The sequence below is a fragment of the Rhinatrema bivittatum genome, chromosome 4 (genome assembly GCF_901001135.1).
Source record: "Rhinatrema bivittatum chromosome 4, aRhiBiv1.1, whole genome shotgun sequence".
NCBI classification, from domain to species: Eukaryota; Metazoa; Chordata; class Amphibia; order Gymnophiona; family Rhinatrematidae; genus Rhinatrema; species Rhinatrema bivittatum.
In genome coordinates, this window is record NC_042618.1 from 341,645,278 (window position 1) to 341,665,632 (window position 20,355).

At 43.0% G+C, this 20,355-nt stretch overlaps 1 protein-coding gene across 14 annotated transcripts in view; it reads right to left on the reverse strand.

Moving 5' to 3' along the window:
* Nucleotides 1–20,355, reverse strand: part of TMEM94 (transmembrane protein 94) — a 272,670-nt gene that overhangs the window by 150,854 nt on the left and 101,461 nt on the right. For 2 of the 14 annotated variants that reach the window (XM_029600535.1, XM_029600534.1), the window contains one exon: nucleotides 3,217–3,297. The exons of the other annotated variants lie outside the window; for them this stretch is intronic. The gene's annotated coding sequence lies outside the window, so the exon portion shown is untranslated. The remainder of the gene's footprint in view (nucleotides 1–3,216; nucleotides 3,298–20,355) is intronic. 14 annotated transcript variants of the gene reach the window in all.

Sequence of the window (20,355 nt, forward strand, 5' to 3'; positions counted from 1 at the left end):
ACAAAGAGTAAGGTGCTTAGGCTTCTTTGCTATCGGTGCCATAGATAAACACCCACTAGCAGCATGCTCCCAAAGGTGTCTGACAATTGTGCGCCCAAATGTTCACCCACACAAGCGAGCCTGGAGAGGGCACCCAAAAACAAACTCTGTCCAATAAGTGAACACACGGATGCCCAAAATTAAGGTGCCCAATACGCGGTCCAGGTAGACGCCCACCTGAGCACCCGCCTAAGCATCCACTGGGATGCACAAGCGTGAACAGATGTCAGACACTGTTTTGTGGCAGATTTGTGCATAGAAAAGCACACGATCACCACCGTGACCTTCCATACATTGTCTAAGCTAAGCCTGAGAGTGGGGCCTAACCAAAAGGCTGCTCAACCCATCAAGAGGCCATGACTCCCAAAGCTCCCCCAGAGGCGGGAATGAATGTTGGATCAGCGTGTCAAGGCTCGGAGAACCAGAAGGGGAAAAGAATCCCTAAAATTATCTAAATTATCCTCCCCCCTTTTTTAAAATTATTTCTTTATTGAATTTTTTTCATAATTATGACAAGTAGAACTTGTTCCAGAAAATTAAGACAAACAGACTTTGTAATATTACAAACCAAGAAATATCACAAAAGGTAATCTCCCCCAATATTTTGTCTTATATATAATATCAGGAAATTTAGGGGAAAACAAGATTACAACAGAGCGATTATTCAGGAAATATTGATTATACAAGGAATAAACTGATCCTACACCCCCCACACAAATACGTACCGAACCAGACCTAGGGACTATTAGGAATGAGAGTCCAGGAATACCCGTAGCTGAAATGGTTCAAAGAACAGATATTTATAACTTTGATAACTAAGCAAACATTTACATGGAAATCTCAAGTCAATTTTTGCACCTTTACTTAATGCTTCCATTTTCATATTAAGAAATTTCCTCCTCCGTTCTTGCATTGCTCTAGTAATGTCTGGAAAAACCCAAACTTTTTGACCATGAACAGCAAGTGGCGATTCCGAAGGAAAAATCTTAACACTGAATTTCGCTCAGATATAAATGCAAAAGTGATTAACAAGGTTGCTGTATTCTGAATAACTGTCTCTTGAGACATCTCTAATAACTGAGATATATTTATAGGTGAAATAGATTCCGGATTCTTTGGTATATTTCTTTCTGATTTAAATGAAAAGGAAGCTTTAGTTATCATTGGCACAGCTTCAGGTGGAAATTTAAGAATCTGTATTAGATAGTTCTTAAATATTTCCTTAGGAGGAAGCATCTTGATATAAGGAAAGTTCAAAATCCTTAAATTTAAGCTTCATAGAGTATTTTCCAAATTTTCCATTTTCTTTGCCGAAACAATATCTGATTGAACCAGCTTATGTTGAATCATTTCTACTTTAGTAATTCTTGTTTCCAATTCCACAACTTTAGTATCCAACTGTCCAACTTTATTTTCTGTTACTTGCACTTGTCGACTGTTTTCCATAATTACAACAGTTAAAGATGATATAGCTTTTTCAACCACAGTTAACATCGACCATACATTCTCTAAAGTGATCTCTTTGGATTTCTCAAAAAGAAGTTGGCATCAGACATACCTGGATTTTCTCTTCTCCTCCTCCCATAGTACTGTTTAAACTTCCAACAGTCTCAGGCAGTTTTATTATGTGAGGAAGGCCCTTAGAATCCGTCCCAGACGGATTCACCGAAGGTAAAACCACAAAAGTTTCCCTTCTCGGGGCTTTAGTTGTAACAGTGCCACTCATGTCAGGAATCTCCGATATCTAAGCAGCAGGGAGTGGAGGTATGTTCGGTTCGCCGGGGCTTAGTGATATTGCCTCAGCCAGTGTAGACGGTGATTGCTCGGCGTCAATCTGCACAGCGGCTCTCCCCTCTGGCGTCGATACTAAGGGTGCTGCGAAGAAGGTTTCAATCTGTGGTTGCGAACGCTCAGGCATGGGGGAAGAGCATATTTCACTCAGCCGAGCTTTCCTCTTTGTATGTGGCATTATTATCAGGGAAAATGGCCAACAAGAAAACAGACAGAGAGAGCTCTCCTTCAGCGTGTGAATCAGTTCGCGGCCATCCTGTTGTCCACCGTCTCCCCCCTTTTTAAAAAAAAAAGTATTTACTCTTGACCTGAGCTCAGCCCATCCAGCTGCAGGAGGGGGGGGGGAAGAAGAGGGCAGAGGCCTTCACCACTGTACTCAGCTTTCTGCACCTGCTAGCCTCTCAGCTGTTTCTCATTCTATAGCTAAGTCCAAGCCAGAAAACCAACTACCAGACCGAGGCACTCTAATGAGGGAGGGATTCCAGATATCACCTCAGGAAAACTCGACTGAGCGAGGGACTGTAAGGTATCACTATTTACTTATTTATTTGCTTCTTTTTACTATACCGATATACTCAAGACACAGGACTTATCGTACCGGTTTACATCAAAACAGGGGAAAACCAGAGAGATATAGAATAAACTACATAAAACAAGGGTGATGAATTCGGGACAACTTAAAATGTAAATTTAGTTTAACACAGGAATAGAAACAAGGAATATAAAACTCAGAAAGGAGGAAATTTAGCGTGAACAAGGAACTTAACATAAACAAGGATTAAAGTTTCGCGTTAACATTCATATGGCATAAACAATGAATTAAATCACATAGATAACTTAACGAGCATACTGAATTGAAGTTAAATCATAAGGAATTATTAAATCAGCTCAGATAACTTAGCGTGACAACAGAGTGGAAACCAATCTTATGGGAGCAAAGGGTTCAAGGGGGGGAAATTTCTATACTATACTATTTCTATAAATTTCTATACTATTTATTTATTTATTTATTTATTCATTCATTCTATGCTATTTATTTATTTCTATATTATTTATTTATTTATTCATTCATTCTATGCTATTTATTTATTTCTATAAATTTCTATACTATACAAGAGCGGGGTGAAAATTTCCTTCCTCTTTTCTCTTTTTTTTTTTTTTTTTTAAAACAATCTCCAGTAGGGAGATGCACATCCACCATCTGCTGGAGTCGGAAAATACTGGTGGGCTAATGTCAGTGCTGGGGTACATATACCATGACGTCAGCTTTGCTCCATCTCCATCTGGTTGCGGATTAACCTGTCTGAATACTAAGCAAGCAAGCAAGCACTTCCCCCAATTTCTTTTTATACTAGTTACAGGTCAGATAATAGATATTAAGCTTACCGAAGCTATAAGCAATGTCTCTTATAGTATTGAAGACGTCATCTCACATTGATTGCAACTCAGTAACAACTGCTCTCTTGCCTATTAAATGTAAGGTGAAATCATTAAGCAAGGCATTATCCACAGATGCACCATTTGCTTATCTAAGAACCCCCACAGGCACAGAATGTGTGTAAGAGAGTCCAAATCAACTTTTTAAAAATATGTAACCAAAGAATGCTTAAGAACATAAGAAATTGCCATGCTGGGTCAGACCCAGGGTCCATCAAGCCCAGCATCCTGTTTCCAACAGAGGCCAAACCAGGCCACAAGAACCTGGCAATTACCCAAACACCAAGAAGATCCCATGCTACTGATGCAATTAATAGCAGTGGCTATTCCCTAAGTAAACTTGATTAATAGCAGTTAATGGATTTCTCCTCCAAGAACTTATCCAAACCTTTTTTGAACCCAGCTACACTAACTGCACTAACCACATCCTTTGGCAACAAAATTCCAGAGCTTTATTGTGTGTTGAGTGAAAAGCAAAATTGCTTACCTTGTAATAGGTGTTATCCCAGGACAGCAGGATGTAGTCCTCACATATGGGTGACATCGGTAATGGAGCCCTATGTACGGAAAAACTTCTTTAAAAGTTTCCCTGAAACTTTTGAATGGCACCGGAGTGCCTACTGAGCATGCCCAGCATGCCATGATATTCCCTGCCACAGGGGTCTCCCTTCAGTCTTGTTTTGTAGCAATAAGCGTTAGCCAAAAATAAAATAATAAAACGTATCGGACCCAACTCCGCGGGGTGGCGGGTGGGTTTCGTGAGGACTACATCCTGCTGTCCTGGGATAACACCTATTACAAGGTAAGCAATTTTGCTTTATCCCAGGACAAGCAGGATGCTAGTCCTCACATATGGGTGATTAGCAAGCTAGAGGCTGATTCATTTTGTGCTGAAGCAACAGTGAGGTATTGTTGATGAAATGAATCAGCCGAAGATCACAGCAGGTTGGATGTAGAAGGAGTTGGGATTATACTGGAAACAAGTTCTTTAAGACGGATTGTCCATATGCTGTATCTTGTCTTCCTTCTTTGTCTAAACAGTAGTGAGCTGCAAAGGTGTGAAGAGAACTCCATGTTGCTGCTTTGCAAATGTCTATAAGAGGTACCGAGCGAAGGTGTGCTACTGAGGTTGACATTGCTCTGACTGAGTGTGCTTTTACTCGCCCTTGAAGAGTAAGGCCTGCTTTGTCAAAACAGAACTGTATGCAATCTGCTAGCCAGTTGGACAGAGTATGTTTACCCACTGCTTTACCTGGTTTGTTTGGGTCATAGGATACAAACAGCTGACTGGATTTCCTTTGGGCTGTAGTGCGGTTTAAATAGAAGGATAACGCACGCTTACAGTCCAAGGTGTGTAAGGCTCTTTCACCTTGATGGGAATGAGGCCTAGGAAAGAATGTTGGTAAAACTATGGATTGGTTCAAGTGAAATTCCGTGACAACCTTAGGAAGGAATTTTGGGTGTGTACGGAGGACTACTCTGTCATGTAGAAACTTAGTAAAAGGTTCGTATGTGACTAGAGCTTGTAGTTCACTGACCCTTCTAGCTGATGTAATTGCTATGAGAAATACCGTTTTCCAAGTAAGATATTTAAGGTCACAGGTATTTATGGGTTCAAATGGAGAACGCATAAGTCTGGTTAATACTACGTTCAGGTCCCATAGTATGCTTGGGGAGTGAACTGGAGGATTAATATGAGTTAGGCCTCTCATGAATTTACTGACGAGAGGCTGTGTTGAAATAGAGACATCTCCCAGCTTGTTGTCATAAGCTGAGATTGCACTTAAGTGTACCCTTACAGATGATGTCTTAAGACCAGAGTCTGAGAGATGGTAAAGGTATTCTAGTAGTGAGGTTGTGGGGCAAGAGAAAGGATCTAAATCTTTCTGAGTGCACCACAAAGTAAACCGTTTCCATTTGTAGGAATAATTCTTTCTAGTGGAAGGTTTACGTGAGGCTATCAGCACATGAGATATAGTGGTTGGAAGGTTGAGAGGTTGTAAGATCAAGCTTTCAACATCCATGCTGTCAGGGACAGGGATTGAAGGTTGGGATGGCGAAACTGACCCTGTTCCTGAGTTATGAGATTGGGAGCTACTCCCAGGCGAACTGGATCCCTGACTGAGAGATCTAGAAGTGTGGGGAACCATACTTGTCGAGGCCAGTATGGGGCTATGAGTATCATTGTCCCCCTGTCCTGTTGTAGCTTCACTAGTGTTTTGGTTATGAGTGGTATCGGTGGATACGCGTATAACAGGCCTGAATTCCAATGGCGAGCAAATGCGTCCTTTGGTAGGCTGTTCTGCTGTCGGAGTAGAGAGCCGTAATTGTTCACTTTGTAGTTCAGATGGGATGCAAAGAGATCTATTGTTGGCTGACCCCAGCGTTGAAATATCTTGGTTGTTAGTGTTGGGTCTAGAGACCACTCGTGTGGTTGGAACTGACGACTGAGGCGATCTGCTACTGTGTTGTGGATGCCTGCTAGATAGGTGGCCCGTAGAAGAATTGAGTGTGCTAGGGCCCAGTCCCAAATTTGTGCTGCTTCTTGACAAAGGAGATAAGAACCTGTCCCCCCTTGTTTGTTGATGTACCACATGGCTACTGTGTTGTCCGTTTGGATCAGAACAGTCTTGTGTGAAAGGCAGTCCTTGAACGCATGTAGCGCATAGCGTATAGCTCGAAGCTCCAGGAAGTTTATTTGAAAAGAGGCTTCGAGCTTTGTCCACTTGCCCTGTGTCTTTAGATGACCAATGTGTGCTCCCCACCCTAAGGTGGATGCATCTGTAGTCAAAGTCACTTGTGGAACTGGTTGCTGGAAAGGTAGGCCTTTGAGCAGGTTGTTCATTGATGTCCACCAGAGGAGTGCAGATCTGAGCTCTGGTGTTATGTGAATGGGCGTGGACATTGGCTAAGTGGCTTGTATCCACTGAGCTTTGAGTGTCCATTGTAGTAGTCGCATGGTCAATCTGGCCATGGGCGTTACATGAACTGTGGAAGCCATGTGCCCTAGAAGAATGAGGCACTGGTGAGCTGTTACCTGGAATTGGTTTCGCAGAGTGTGAGTCAAGAGGACAAGTGTTTGAGCACGGTCTCTTGGAAGAAAAGCAGTTGCTATGGCAGTGTTTAGTTCTGCTCCTATGAACTGTATAAGATGAGTTGGTGCAAGATGGGATTTCTGGTAGTTGATGAGAAATCCCAAAGAGTGAAGCACTTGGATGGTGAGTTTGAGAGAAGTGAGAGCTCCTTCTCTTGATGGACACTTGATGAGCCAATCGTCCAGGTAAGGGAACACGTGCACTCTTTGTTTGTGGAGATGTGCCACTGCTGCGGCCAAGCACTTTGTGAATACTCGTGGTGCTGATGCAAGGCCGAATGGCAGCACTCTGTATTGAAAATGCTGATCCAGTACCCGAAAGTGCAGATATTGGCGATGAGGAGGAAAGATGGGGATGTGAGCGTAGGCATCTTGGAGATCCAGAGAGCAGAGCCAATCTCCCCTTTGAAGAAGAGGTAGAATGGTGCCTAGGGACACCATCCTGAATTTTTCTTTTTTGAGAAATTTGTTGAGATTTCTGAGGTCTAGAATGGGTCGAAGGCCTCCTGTTTTCTTTGGAATGAGGAAATATCTGGAGTAGAATCCTCTGCCCTTTTGAGGTCCAGGAACTGGTTCTATGGCCCTGGCTCTCAGAAGGGTGGATAATTCTGTGTGAAGAATTATGGAATGTTGATTTACTGTCCAAGATGGAAGTGGTGGATTTTCTTTTGGGACAGTAAGAAAATCCAGTTTGTAACCGTGGGCTGTGATAGATAACACCCACTGGTCGGTGGTGATGGAGGTCCAATTGCTGTGGAAGTATTTTATTCGACCTCCTACTGGTGTATTTGGAAATGGGTTGATCTGGCTGCTGCTCTCTGGGGCTTTTCAAAAACCAGATGTAGTGGCAGTTTGTGGTGGTGGTGGTTGAGCCCTTGCAGGCCGTTGTCTAGGCTGTTGGCGTTGAGATGGGCGGCCAGTTCTGGGCCTACCTGCTGGGGGGTAATATCGACGTGGGCAATAATAAGGCCGTCGAGTGTCACGCCTTGGAAACTTCTTTGTTGAAGGCTGAGTCTCTTGTGGTAGAGAAGATAACTGTTTTAATGTTTCAGTGTGGTCCTTAAGGGTTGCCACAGCTTCTTTTATCTTCTCCCCAAAAAGGTTATCCCCCAAGCAAGGCAGATCTGCTAAATGTTCTTGGACCTCTGGGCGAAGATCAGAGGCCTTGAGCCATGCCCACCTTCTTGCCGCTATACCAGATGCTGATAGTCTTGCAGCAGTCTCAAAACAATCATAGGTGGCTCGAACCTCATGTTTACCAGAGTCGAGGCCTTTATGAATGATATCCTGGAAGGATTCCTGATATTGGTCAGGGAGAGAGAGAGAGAGAGTTCCTGAACTTGTTTCCAAAGGTTCCTTTGGTACTGGTTCATATATAGTTGGTAAGATGTTATTTTTGAGACCAGCATTGAACCTTGAAAGATTTTCCTTCCCAGGTTGTCCAGAAACCTACTCTCTTTGCCAGGTGGTACAGAGGAGTGGGACTTTTGTCGTTTTGCCTTTTTCTGGGCGGATTCAACGACCACTGATTGATGAGGCAACTGTGTTCTTTGGAACCCTGGGATAGGTTGCACTAGGTAAGTTGCCTCTGCTCTCTTGTTTACTGCTGACACCGAACCTGGATGCTCCCAAATCCTGTATTGCAGCTCCTGGAAGACTTCGTGGACAGGGACTGCTAACATTTCCTTGGGAGGGTCCACAAACTGTAGGACCTCCAAGGTCTTTTGACGTGCATCCACCTCTGTTTGAATGGGAAAGGGGATGGTGTCAGCCATTTCTTTAACAAAATTTGTGAAGGAGAGGTCCTCAGGAGGCGACTTCCTGTGGTCATCAGGAAGAATACTCAGAACTTGTGTCCACAGGCATCTCACGTGGTGTGCGGTGAGTGACTGGCTCCTTAGGACGTGTTGGTAAGACAGGAGAAGGAGGCCTAGGGGGTCTTGGCACTCCAGATGGACCTGGAATTGGTTCCTCTGGTAATTTATTAGTGAGGATGTCCAGGAGTGTGTCCAGTTTAGTAAAAACTGGATGAAGAATGGAGATATCTTCTTTAGGCACCGGTGCTGGCATCGGTGGTATTGGTATGGGCACCTGTGTAGGTACTGGCGGCACTGGGGAAGGAATCGGTGGCGGTGAATGTACCGGAGTAGGCATCAGGACCGGTTCCCGTGGCCTTGTCGGTGTCAGCGGCATCGATGGTGCTGGATCCCTCGGTGATGGAATCGGCATCGATGGAGGCGTGGATGGCTGAGGCGGAATCGCATCGCGCAAAGCCTGTTGCACCGCTTGACGAATAAAGGAGTCAAGTTCCACTCTCACAGCTGGTGATAACAGAGCAGCTATGGAGGGAGGCGGTGTTGGCGATGCAGATACCTCCTCAGGGCCCTGAGGAGGTACGGAGCCCGGCACCGATATCGGTGGGGATCGCCCTGGATCACTAGGCCTCGGAGCCTCAGTCCCCGTCCGGGGTTTCTTTGCAGGAGAGGCCGTACCTGACGATGGATCCTCGGTCACCGTTGCCTGGCGCCTTCGATGCCGGTGGCGGTGCTTTTCTTTTTGCTTCTCGCTTCCCAAGGTCGATGCCTTTGATGATACCGAAGGGGATGGCGTTGAGGCATCTCCCGCCTCCGGACGTTTCTGCTTCAGCATTAGTTGACGGACTGAAGCGGACGGAGATGATTGTGCTGAAGTCGAAGGCCGTGGAAGTAGTTGTATAGAAAATAACTGCTCCATTTTCTCGGCCCTAAGTCGACGACCTTTACTAGTCATTTCAGCACAAGACTTACAAGTTTGGATATTGTGATCTTTGCCTAAGCAAAGAACACATTCAAAGTGAGGGTCGGTGATCGACATTGTCCTCACACAATTTGGGCATTTTTTAAAGCCGGAGGCCATGGCGCCGGACAGCCGTCGACGGCGAAACCCAAAAAATATCGGTCCCAGCCGGAAACCGACAACAGAAAAAGTTACCGCTGGTGATAATATGGGAAACCCCTGCGGTGGAAGTAAATTTTTCCGAATTTTTTGAAGTAGGTGAAATCACCTCAGGACTCCAATTTAGCCCGCGATGCTAACGGCTTCGCGGAAAAAAGAAGACTGAAGGGAGACCCCTGTGGCAGGGAATATCATGGCATGCTGGGCATGCTCAGTAGGCACTCCGGTGCCATTCAAAAGTTTCAGGGAAACTTTTAAAGAAGTTTTTCCATACATAGGGCTCCATTACCAATGTCACCCATATGTGAGGACTAGCATCCTGCTTGTCCTGGGATAAAAGAATTTTCTCCGATTAGTCTTAAATGTGCTACTTGTTAACTTCATGGAATGCCCCCTAGTCCTTCTATTATCCGAAAGTGTAAGTAACCGAGTCACATCTACTCGTTCAAGACCTCTCATGATCTTAAAGACCTCTATCATATCCCCCCTCAGCCGTCTCTTCTCCAAGCTGAACAGCCCTAACCTCTTCAGCCTTTCCTCATAGGGGAGCTGTTCCATCCCCTTTATCATTTGGTTGCCCTTCTCTGTACCTTCCCCATCGCAACTATATCTTTTTGAGATGCGGCAACCGTAATTGTACACAGTATTCAAGGTGCGGGCTCACCATGGAGCAATACAGAGGCATTATGACATTTTCCGTTTTATTGACCATTCCCTTCCTAATAATTCCTAACATTCTGTTTGCTTTTTTGACTGCTGCAGCACACCGAGCCGACAATTTTATCCACTATGATGCCTAGATCTTTTTCCTGGGTGGTAGTTCCTGCTTCTGAATGTGTGTGCGTGCAGATCAGTTAGATAAAGGAAGCCTCTGTTACTCCAGCACCAATCAACTAACTATTAAATGCTGTTGCATTATCAACTAGGGGTGTGCAAGGGAAGTTTTTTTGTTTCATGTTTACTTTGTTTTGTTATGGGGGGAGGGTCAATTTTTTTAAATTTTCATTTTTCATTTTGCTATTAAAAAAACATTAGCAACCAGTATCAACTGTTTCCTCTAAGCCAAACACATGCACACCTGCGCAAACTTTTCACATGAGTGTGCACATCTCCCCCACACCCAGCACAGAAAGACTGGTGAGGCCATGGTGTAGCTCATCCTACCATAGTCCGAGTGAGGAGGATACTTGGAGAGGCTATGGTACAGCTCATCCCACCACGGTACAAAGAGAAGAGGAGGCAAACAGGGCATGGTAGATGTGACTCGGTTATTTTCACTTTCGAATAATAGAAGGACTAGGGGGCATTCCATGAAGTTAGCAAGTAGCACATTTAAGACTAATCGGAGAAAATTCTTTTTCACTCAACGCACAATAAAGCTCTGGAATTTGTTGCCAGAGGATGTGGTTAGTGCAGTTAGTGTAGCTGGGTTCAAAAAAGGTTTGGATTAGTTCTTGGAGGAGAAGTCCATTAATGGCTATTAATCAATTTTACTTAGGGAATAGCCACTGCTATTAATTGCATCAGTAGCATGGGATCTTCTTAGTGTTTGGGTAATTGCCAGGTTCTTGTGGCCTGGTTTTGGCCTCTGTTGGAAACAGGATGCTGGGCTTGATGGACCCTTGGTCTGACCCAGTATGGCAATTTCTTATGTTCTTATGGTGCAGCTTATCCCACCACAGCCTTAAAAAGAAAGAAGCTTGGCAGGGCAATGATGGAGCTCATCCCATCATGGCCTGAAGCAAAGAGGAGGTAATTTGTGTGTATATGTGTGTGAGAGTGTCTGTGAGAGTGCCTGTGGGTGTGAGTCTTGTGTGTGTGTCTGTACAAAAACCTGTGTGCATGTGCTGTGAGAGCCTGTTTGCAAGTGTTTATTTGTGTGAGTATGCTTGTGAGAGCCTATGTGTCACATGTAGGCTCTCACAGACACGCACACACGTTTTAATGTGTGTGTGAGGGAGAGAGTGCTTATCTGTGCCTGTGTGAGAGAGAGAGAGAGAGTGTGTGTGTGTATGTGAGAGAGCACTGGCATGTATATGAGAGAGAGAGTATGTGAAACAATGAGTGTGTTAGTATGTGTAGGAGACCAAAATGGTGTGAGGACTATATCAGAAGACTTATGAAGAGAGACTGAAGGATCTAACTATGTATACCGTAGAGGAGAGGAGGTGCAAGGGAGATATGATACAGACCTTCAGATACCTGAAAGGTATTAATAATGCGCTAACTTCAAACCTTTTCTGTTAGAAAGGAAACAGTAGAACTAAGGGTCACGAAATGAAACTATAGGGGGGACGTCTCAGAACCAACATTAGGAAATATTTCTTCCCAGAAAGGATAGTGGATGCCTGGAATGCCCTCCCAGAGGAGATGGTGAGGACAAAATTGGGGGGTGATTTCAAAAGGGCATGGGATAGATACTGTGGATTGCTAAATACTAGAAATGAAAAATGGGGGGCATGGAGGGGGTACAGAGTTGGAGTTACTATCTTTAACAGAAGGCTTGAGGGCAACCTGCACAGCGCGGCAGTTACTACCATAAGCAGCTTGCTGGGCAGACTGGATGGACCATTTGGTCTTTATCTGCTGTCTATACCAGTGGTTCTCAACCTTTTTTCGGCCGGGACACATGTGACAGATGGTTATCACATGCGTGACACACTGAACATGTGACCGTCACGGGGCTATATATAAACATACACTCTGCATCCACAGGAACCCCCTTGACCTCCAACAATGGATGCAGAGCAGAACTAGGCCATTACCCGTACAACTCACCATACAAAAAAAATATTCCGGTTCTGATGACATCTCAATAAAAGTAAAACAAACTCCCTTTACTACCAGGCACACTAGCCCTCCTTATGAAAAGGCAATAATTTACCACTAACGCATGTCCTATTGAGAAAACACAACAAATAAGACTGATACAATTGCCTACATGCTAGTAAAATACCTTCCCTCGGTCACACACCCAGATCCTACCTTCACCAAGTACTGAAAGACCACACATTATAAATATGGAGACAAACTGGAATGGAAAACCAAAAAAAGCCACTCTGCATGCAGTGCAAACCTGGAGAAATGGAAAGAGAAATATAGCACCTAACACAGGATCTGCAATAATGCACAGAAATTAATCTGCACAAAGTTACACCTGCATTATGGAACACATAACAACCCTATCTATGAAAAGGCAACACTACAAATATTAAATCAGGTCCTAAACAGTAATACATCTCCTATTGGGAAAACAGAATAAGCCAAGCTGCTATAGATCCCCACACACTGAAACAATTGTAAAACTATATTAATAAATGTTTCAAAACAGCTGATGAACAGAATAAGGTCAAGCAATTAAAACTCATAAAAATTATTAAAACATGTCCAAATATCAATAAAATATTTCAAAACAGCAGACATCACATAATACTCAATAATTAAAATGGCAGTCAATCAAGAAAAATAAACTTAAAATGCCACCTTTACTTACCTTCTCCAGCAATTTTCCTACTCCTTTCCCTTGAAAGCACATACCAGGAGCAGCAGCAGCTGCTGAAGCTCTGTCCTTACGGTCCTCTTCTTTAGAGCCCACAAGTCACTCACACACACACACACCCCAATTAAACCCTACGACCAGTCTCTGTCTCACACACAGACACCAGTCACCTCCCTAACCAGTCTCTGTGTCTCACACACACCCCAGTCACCTCCCTCTTTCTCACACACACACACCAGTCACCTCCTGCCCAGACTCTCACACATACCCCAGTCACCTCCCTGCCCAGCCTGTCTCTCACACACACCCGTTACCTCCCTGCCCAGTCTCTGTCTCTCACACACACCCCAGTCACCTCCCTGCCCAATCTCTGTCTCTCACACACACTTTGCTTAGAGCCCCAATGCTGTGTTCCCCTTTAATTTTGCAGTGGCAGATTTCCCAGTGCTGCCGCTGCCTTCTCAGCCGCATTGAAGCAGCAAACATTTATTTTAGAAAAATATGCCACAGCACTCAAGCCTTTCTTCTGGCTGTCGGGATATCCCTAGGCTCCCGCGGCCCCCCCATCTGCCTGCTTTTGCAGCCTCTAGGAGCTCCAATTGCCCCATCTGTAATCAGCATGGCTGAGCGCCACTTTTACTTTAATCGTGGCTTTGCCACGCTCACTGTTGCATTAGGGGCGGAATCCCCAGAGCAACCGGCCTCTTCGAGCTTGTGACTCACTGCCGCTTTGGGGAATCCCCACTCTATTGCGGTTCCCTGCCGCTTTGGAAGCGGGAAAGCCTGGCGCGGCTGGCCTCTTTTTTTTGTGGCTCACTGCTGTGTATAATTTCAGCACTTCCACATGGCGGTCACAAGGTCGGGCTTCTTCGCCGCCACGGGCCTGGACACTGCCACTCCTCCCAGCCCCCCTCAATCCACCCACCCCCGGGCTGTGAGATGCCCCCCTTCTTCCTGCTCCACTGGCCAATCGGCGGCTTCCTCCTCCCACTGGCAGGAAGAAGGGAGGAGGCTTCCGATTGGCCCGCGGGGGCAGGAAAAAGGTAAAGGGAAGTATACCTGGGGCTTTGGACACCGGGAGCTGCGACACACCAGCTGGTGCTTGGCGACACATTGGTGTGCCACAACACACCGGTTGAGAACCGCTGGTCTATACTATGTTACTATGCATGTGTAAGTGAAAGAGAGGGAAAGGGAGAGAGAGAGAGAAGATTTATTTTATTTATTATTTTATTTATTTTTATTTTTTATATACCGATGTTCCTGTATAATATACATATCACACCAGTTTACAAGGAACTAAAACTAAGATAGTTTGTGCAGCCCTACCTCTCCCAATCCAGAGTGACTGGAAATCAAAAGATCCCAGGTACAGAGAGCAGGAGATTTTTTAAACTTATTAGTTTTAATTATTATATGAAATTTGATGTTACCATTGTTTTGAAATATTTTATTGTTTTTTGTGGAAATATTAGAATATTTTTTAATTATTGGATGTTTTATTCATCAGATGTTTTAAAATATTTTATTGGTGTTTGGGAAATATGGAACAAATTTATGCAAGTTTTTTTAATTACTGGATGTTTGTCAGCTGTTTTGATATTTATTCATTTTATTAAATTGGTTTTAATATTATGAATGATGTTTTATATCTCTTGATATTTCTGCTTGTTGTTTTGTGAGAAATGATGTTTCTGTTTTTCCACTATTGCACTGCATATTACAATCAGGCTTGTGGTTTCCAGTACCGTTTTTTTTGGCACATTTCTATTCTGTATTTGGAGAGGATAGCCTAGTGGTTACAGCAGAGGGGCTACGAAGTAGGGAAACCATGGTTCAAATCCCTCAGTTGCTCTGTGTGACCTTGGGCAAGTCACTTTATCCTCCGTTGCCTCACGTTCAAAATTAGATTGTAAACCCTCTGGGGATAGGGAAATACCTACTACCTGAATGTAAACTGCTTTGAAGTGCCGAAAAGTAGAATATAAAAATCTAAAATAAATAAATAAAGGTTCGGTTCTTGTAACGTTAATTCTTGCTGTAAAAATAATGGTACTTATCACTGGCTTTTATGGTATTATGGTCCTCTCTTAGTAAGTTCTATTTTAAGTTTGCTCTTTTTTAATTTCATTGCATGCAGAAAGTGGTTTTGAATGTTCTTACAGAACATATTTTTTCATTTACATATTTTATTGTAACTGCTGTTAGTAGATTAAGCGATAATTTTAAGGGATGGATTTAGCATTGGCTACCTGAAAGCATACAAATGATAGGATTTTGGATTAAAGAATGTAGTGCTCACAGGGTAATGTAGGAGGGTGTATTGTGTTCTAGGACACATGGCAGCAGCAAACTTTCTGGTGTACCACCATTCTCAGCAGTAACTCTATGTTCCTGGTTCCCAGTACATCACATAATACCAAATGCTTATATCATCGTCAATCTAAAATAAATCCACTGGCAACATCTCACTGATTACGTGCTCATTATCCACCCTTGCACAAAAATAATATAGCCTTCCCGCCGATCCATCCCATTGGGTATTACCCATCCAGCCTCTTTGGAATATCCTTTTCTGGCACATGGTGGTTCACATGATTGGCCAATAATAGTATACATTTCCACTCAAGCCCAAGACACACTCTCCCGTTATTTTGCTTTTGGAAATGGAGCATGTTTTTTAGATGGCCTCAATCCTTGACCTCTTCTTTTCTTCTCCTTTGATTGCACAGTCTGACTTTTATGACTATCCTTATACAGAACTGGGAGGAGTTAGGCCTGCACTGTGCCTATATGACACTATCAGCGTTTGCTGCTATCATTCAGGAAATAGAAAGCCCCAAGGAACTGGACACTTGCGCTCTCCCTATCTGTCCCTTTCCACCTCGCTATTGTATGAATTTTTATCTTCACCTTCCCTGCCTCATTTCTTCTTTCATTCTCTTATCCCATCTTGCTCCTTTCCATGTTTTCTTGACTGATGGACTGAAGTCTTTTGTAGTTGTGTGTGATTAAACGTGTATAGATACCGTCTTATCACCCATTAGTTGGGTTTAATGCCAGCAGAGAGGGAAGGAAAAACTATGTTGCCATTGCTAACCTGCACTGCACACACTGCCCAGGCTTCTGCAACTTCAAAAGCATCAATATTTGATGCCCAATAGCACTCGGGCACAGCTGCTGCTGGTTGTCTTGCTGAGGACCTCCAGCCACTGCTCAGCATGCTGGCCATATAATATTCATAAATAATCTTAAAGAAGGATCTGTATTGCTATATTCACTATGGGTACCATGCATAGTCCCTTAAGGACTGATGAGACACTATTTTTATGCTAGTGTTATCTCTTCATTTCCTCTATCACTACAAAAACATACTACTTTACATTCTATAAATATTGGCTTGGATCATAGTGAAAGCTATTACCTTGAAAAAGTGACAGTCACTTTATCTTCTGGAGGTCATGTTCCTTAAACATAGTGTAAACATACTTATCTGCTTTCCCAAAACTTTGAATATATGTATATACTATATAGATTTTTTTTTACGGTGCTGGATTAGTTTGCTTTGGTTTTGTTGTAAATATTTATAGAAACTGTATGTAAATACACATTGGGAAACTGGAAGGTTGGGGTCGTGATATACGTTCTGTGTAAATCGCTGCAAACATGTTGTAGTAATGCTTTATAAATGTAAATAATAAGATAAAATTAGGTTTCTTACCTACTAATTTTCTTTCCTTGAGTCTTACCAGACCAGTCCAGCATACCTAGGGGTTATGCATCCCTGCCATCATAGAAATAGAGACATACTGAAGTGCTGTAGGCTTAATTGTACAACTGATTCAAAGCAAAGCAACAAACATATTAAACTTACCCTCTTAAGAGCAGGGGCGAACAAATTTGAACTAGGTCCGAACTAGGACCAATAAATATTAAAGGTAAAAATATCTGGAAGCACGAACTTAAACCACAGGATTTCAGCTAGAAATGGGCGGGATTCTCGACTGGTCTGGTAAGACTCAAGGAAAGAAAATTATCAGGTAAGAAACTTAATTTTACCTTCCTTATCTCTCATCAGACCAATCCAGCACATCTAGGAAATACCCAAGCTACTATCACTCCCAGAGGGGACTGGAAATTCTGCCCTTAAGACTCCCATCCCAAAGGAATCAAACTCTCTAGCTTGCATATACAACCGTTAGTCTTGGAGAAAGTCGTGGGCAATGATGCCCACGACGCCTTTCTCCTTTCTCCCATGAATTTGTCAGAATTCTCAGAGAAAGAGTTTGAAGTCTCTCTTTGCCTCTTTAATCCCTCTGGCAACAGTCGCTTTAGATGCCGCATTTCCTCTGTTCTGACCACCATAAAGAAAGAATAAATCATTGGATCTTCTGAAAAAATTGGTCTCTTTCAAACACTGAAGTAAATATCTCTTCATATCCAAGGGATGCAAACTATTCTACTCTCCCGTGCATCATACTTCCTAAATGATGGGATCTCCACCAACTGATTCAAGTAGAATAGTGACACCACTTTTGGCAAAAAAAAAAAAAGAAAAAAAGGACCACCATATGAATGGAAACTCCTGAAATCTGAAGATATGGGTTTGTACATAAGGGCTATAACTCCGAAATATGCTAAGCAGAAGGATAGCCACCAAAAGCACTGTCTTCAATGTGAAGACCTTAATACATGTCCCATATTCAGTTTGAATGGAGCCTCACATAAGGCCTGGAGTAATAAATTTAGACCTTATGAGGTAACATCCTAGCATAACAGCCCTTTTAAAAAAACAAGAAATATCCAGATGAGTAGCTACAGACAAACCTTAAACCTTCCTCTATAGCATGCTAAAGCTGACACCTGTATCTTCAGTGAGTTTAAAACCAATCCTTTTTGTAAACCATTCTGTAAAAAGGATGAAGCACAGGAATCAAACCCTCAAAAGAAGGAAGCACCCACTACTATGTGAACTGTCAAATGCCTTCCAGACCAAAATATTTGCCAAAGAAATTGATTTTTTTCTAGCCTGCAACAGAGTAGCTACTACCTCTGCCCAATAGCCTTTTTTTCTTTTTTAAACAAACGTCTCCTTTCAATAGCCAAGCCACAAGACAAAAGGGAGCCAGATCCTCTAGCACTATGGGTTCCCGATGTTGAAGATCAGGAAAATTGTTTAACCTGAAAGGACCTTCCAACCTGAGCCTGATGAGATCCACATACCACAGACCCTGGGGCCATTCTGGAGCAACCAAAATAACTTGCCTGATGTCTCTTATCTGAATGACTTACCTATGATGAGCCAAGGAGGAAACACAAACAAGAACCTGAGTTGGCCATGGATGTGATAACACATTCATTCCTGCTGCTATCAATTCTCTTTTCTGACTGAAACAGTTGGTTGCCTTGGAGTTCTATTGTGTGGCCACGAGATCCCAATATGGTTGCCCGCAAAGACAAATTATCCACTTGAAGGCCACATTGACTAGTTTCCATTCTCCTGGATCCAGGGTGTGATGACTCAAATATTCTGCTTGAACGTTTTCCATTCCCACTTTATGGGAGGCTGATAGTGCTTGAAGATACGTCTCTACCCATTTGAACAATAACCCTGTTTCCATCATCACTGGACAGCTTTTTGTGCCTCCCTGACAATTTACATGCAATACTGCTTTACATTGTCAGAGAACACTCTAACTGATTTTCCATCACAGAACAAAATTTTTGTAAGTCTCATCGCGAGATGATTGATGGACCATAACACCTCTGTCTGATTCCAGAGACTTTGAATCTACTTGCTCTGGCAATGTATGCCCTATTCATACAGATTGGTATCCATCGTAATTACCACCCAATCCAGAGTCTCCAAAAGAATACCTTTGTTCAGACTGCAAGCCACCAGCCACCACTGTATAATGGAACTGATTTCCAGCATCAATTGCATCTGAACTTCAAAATCCTGAGGCTATGCATCCCAATGTGTTAGGAGAAAGCTCTGCAATGGTTGCATAGGAGCTCTCACCCAAGGAACTAGGTCTAATGTCGCAGCCATAGAACTAGCACCTGCAGATAATCCCATACACTGGATGAATTCGAACTCGTTAGATTCCAAACTTTAGACGCAAGTTTGGAAATTCTGTTTGATGTTGGAAATACTCTCGCTCTGCGCATATCGAAATGCGCTCCTAAATACTCTACGGCCTGAGACATATCCAATCTGCTCTTTGGAAAGTTTATCACATGTCCTACGTCTTGAAACAATTGCATCACGTTAGCTGTTACCCATTTGGCTTCTGCTTCAGACTTCGCTCAAATCAACTAGTCATTCAAGTACAGAAGTACCATTATGCTACCACCACCATTATCTTGGAAAATGTTCTTTGAGCTGTAGCTAAACTAAAGGGAAGCATTCAGAACTGGTAATGTTCTCCCATCACTGCAAACCTGAAATACTTTTGATAGGACGAATGAATCGGAATGTGAAAATATTCCTCTAATTCAACACAGGCAGATACTCTCTTTTTCTTACCACCACAATAATGGAATGACGAGTTTCCATTCAGAAATGCGGGACTTTTAATACTTTGTTTATAAGCTTGAGGTCCAGAAAGGGACTGAAAGAACTTTCTCTCTTTGGAATAACAAAATAAATGGAATATCTTCCTTGACCCTTTTCTACTCTCAGAACTGGCATTACTGCATCCAATTGAAGCAAATGTTCTAACATTAACCTTATAGCCAAACTCTTTTCCTGAGAAGTATGTGGGGATTCCAGAAAGGTGTTCTTTAATTGCCATGCAAACTATAAAGTGCAACTGTCCCTTATGACTGAAAGCACCCATTGATCGGTAATTATGTGGACCCACTTCCTGTAAAATCGACAGACATCCCCACTACAGGGGAAAGAGAGAGTGAGCCCCCCAAATCTCATTGCAAACCTTTGGATCATCTCACGCCAAAAGTATGGTTGTCCCTGAGACTTTCTTACTGGAACAAAAGGACTATGACTTATTAATACTGCATCCTTTAAAAGATGTGCTTATCTTTCCAGGCCTGTATTGTCTCAGTTCTCTATATTTTGACCTACTGAAACCTTTTCGGTATCCTCTAGGCCTATCCTCTGGTAACTTTAGAGATTTAGTATCTCCAAATTGCTTTATCAGCTTTTCTACATCCTCTCCAAAAAGTTACTTCTCCTTAAAGGAAAAATGTAATCAACATTGTCTTTGACAAAGTGTCCACTGATCAGTTTAGCAACCACAACAAATGCCTTATATCCATCGAGGATACCATGCCCCTAGTTTAACTTTGAATGAGATCATGTAGTGCATCAGCAACAGACTACATCAGATTTTAGCCTTTCTGCTTCTCTGAGAAAGGCAGAAACATAGAAATATCAAACTGGAATTCGTTGCACCTAACGCAAACATGCTCAAGAGGTAAAACTATTACAAATTGCAGCTTAAGAAGCAAGAGTGGCTACCTCGAAGGACTATTTCAGAACCACTTCAGTTCTTCTAAGGCATACTTCAAGCTTGTGCTACCTTCTACTGGAATAATC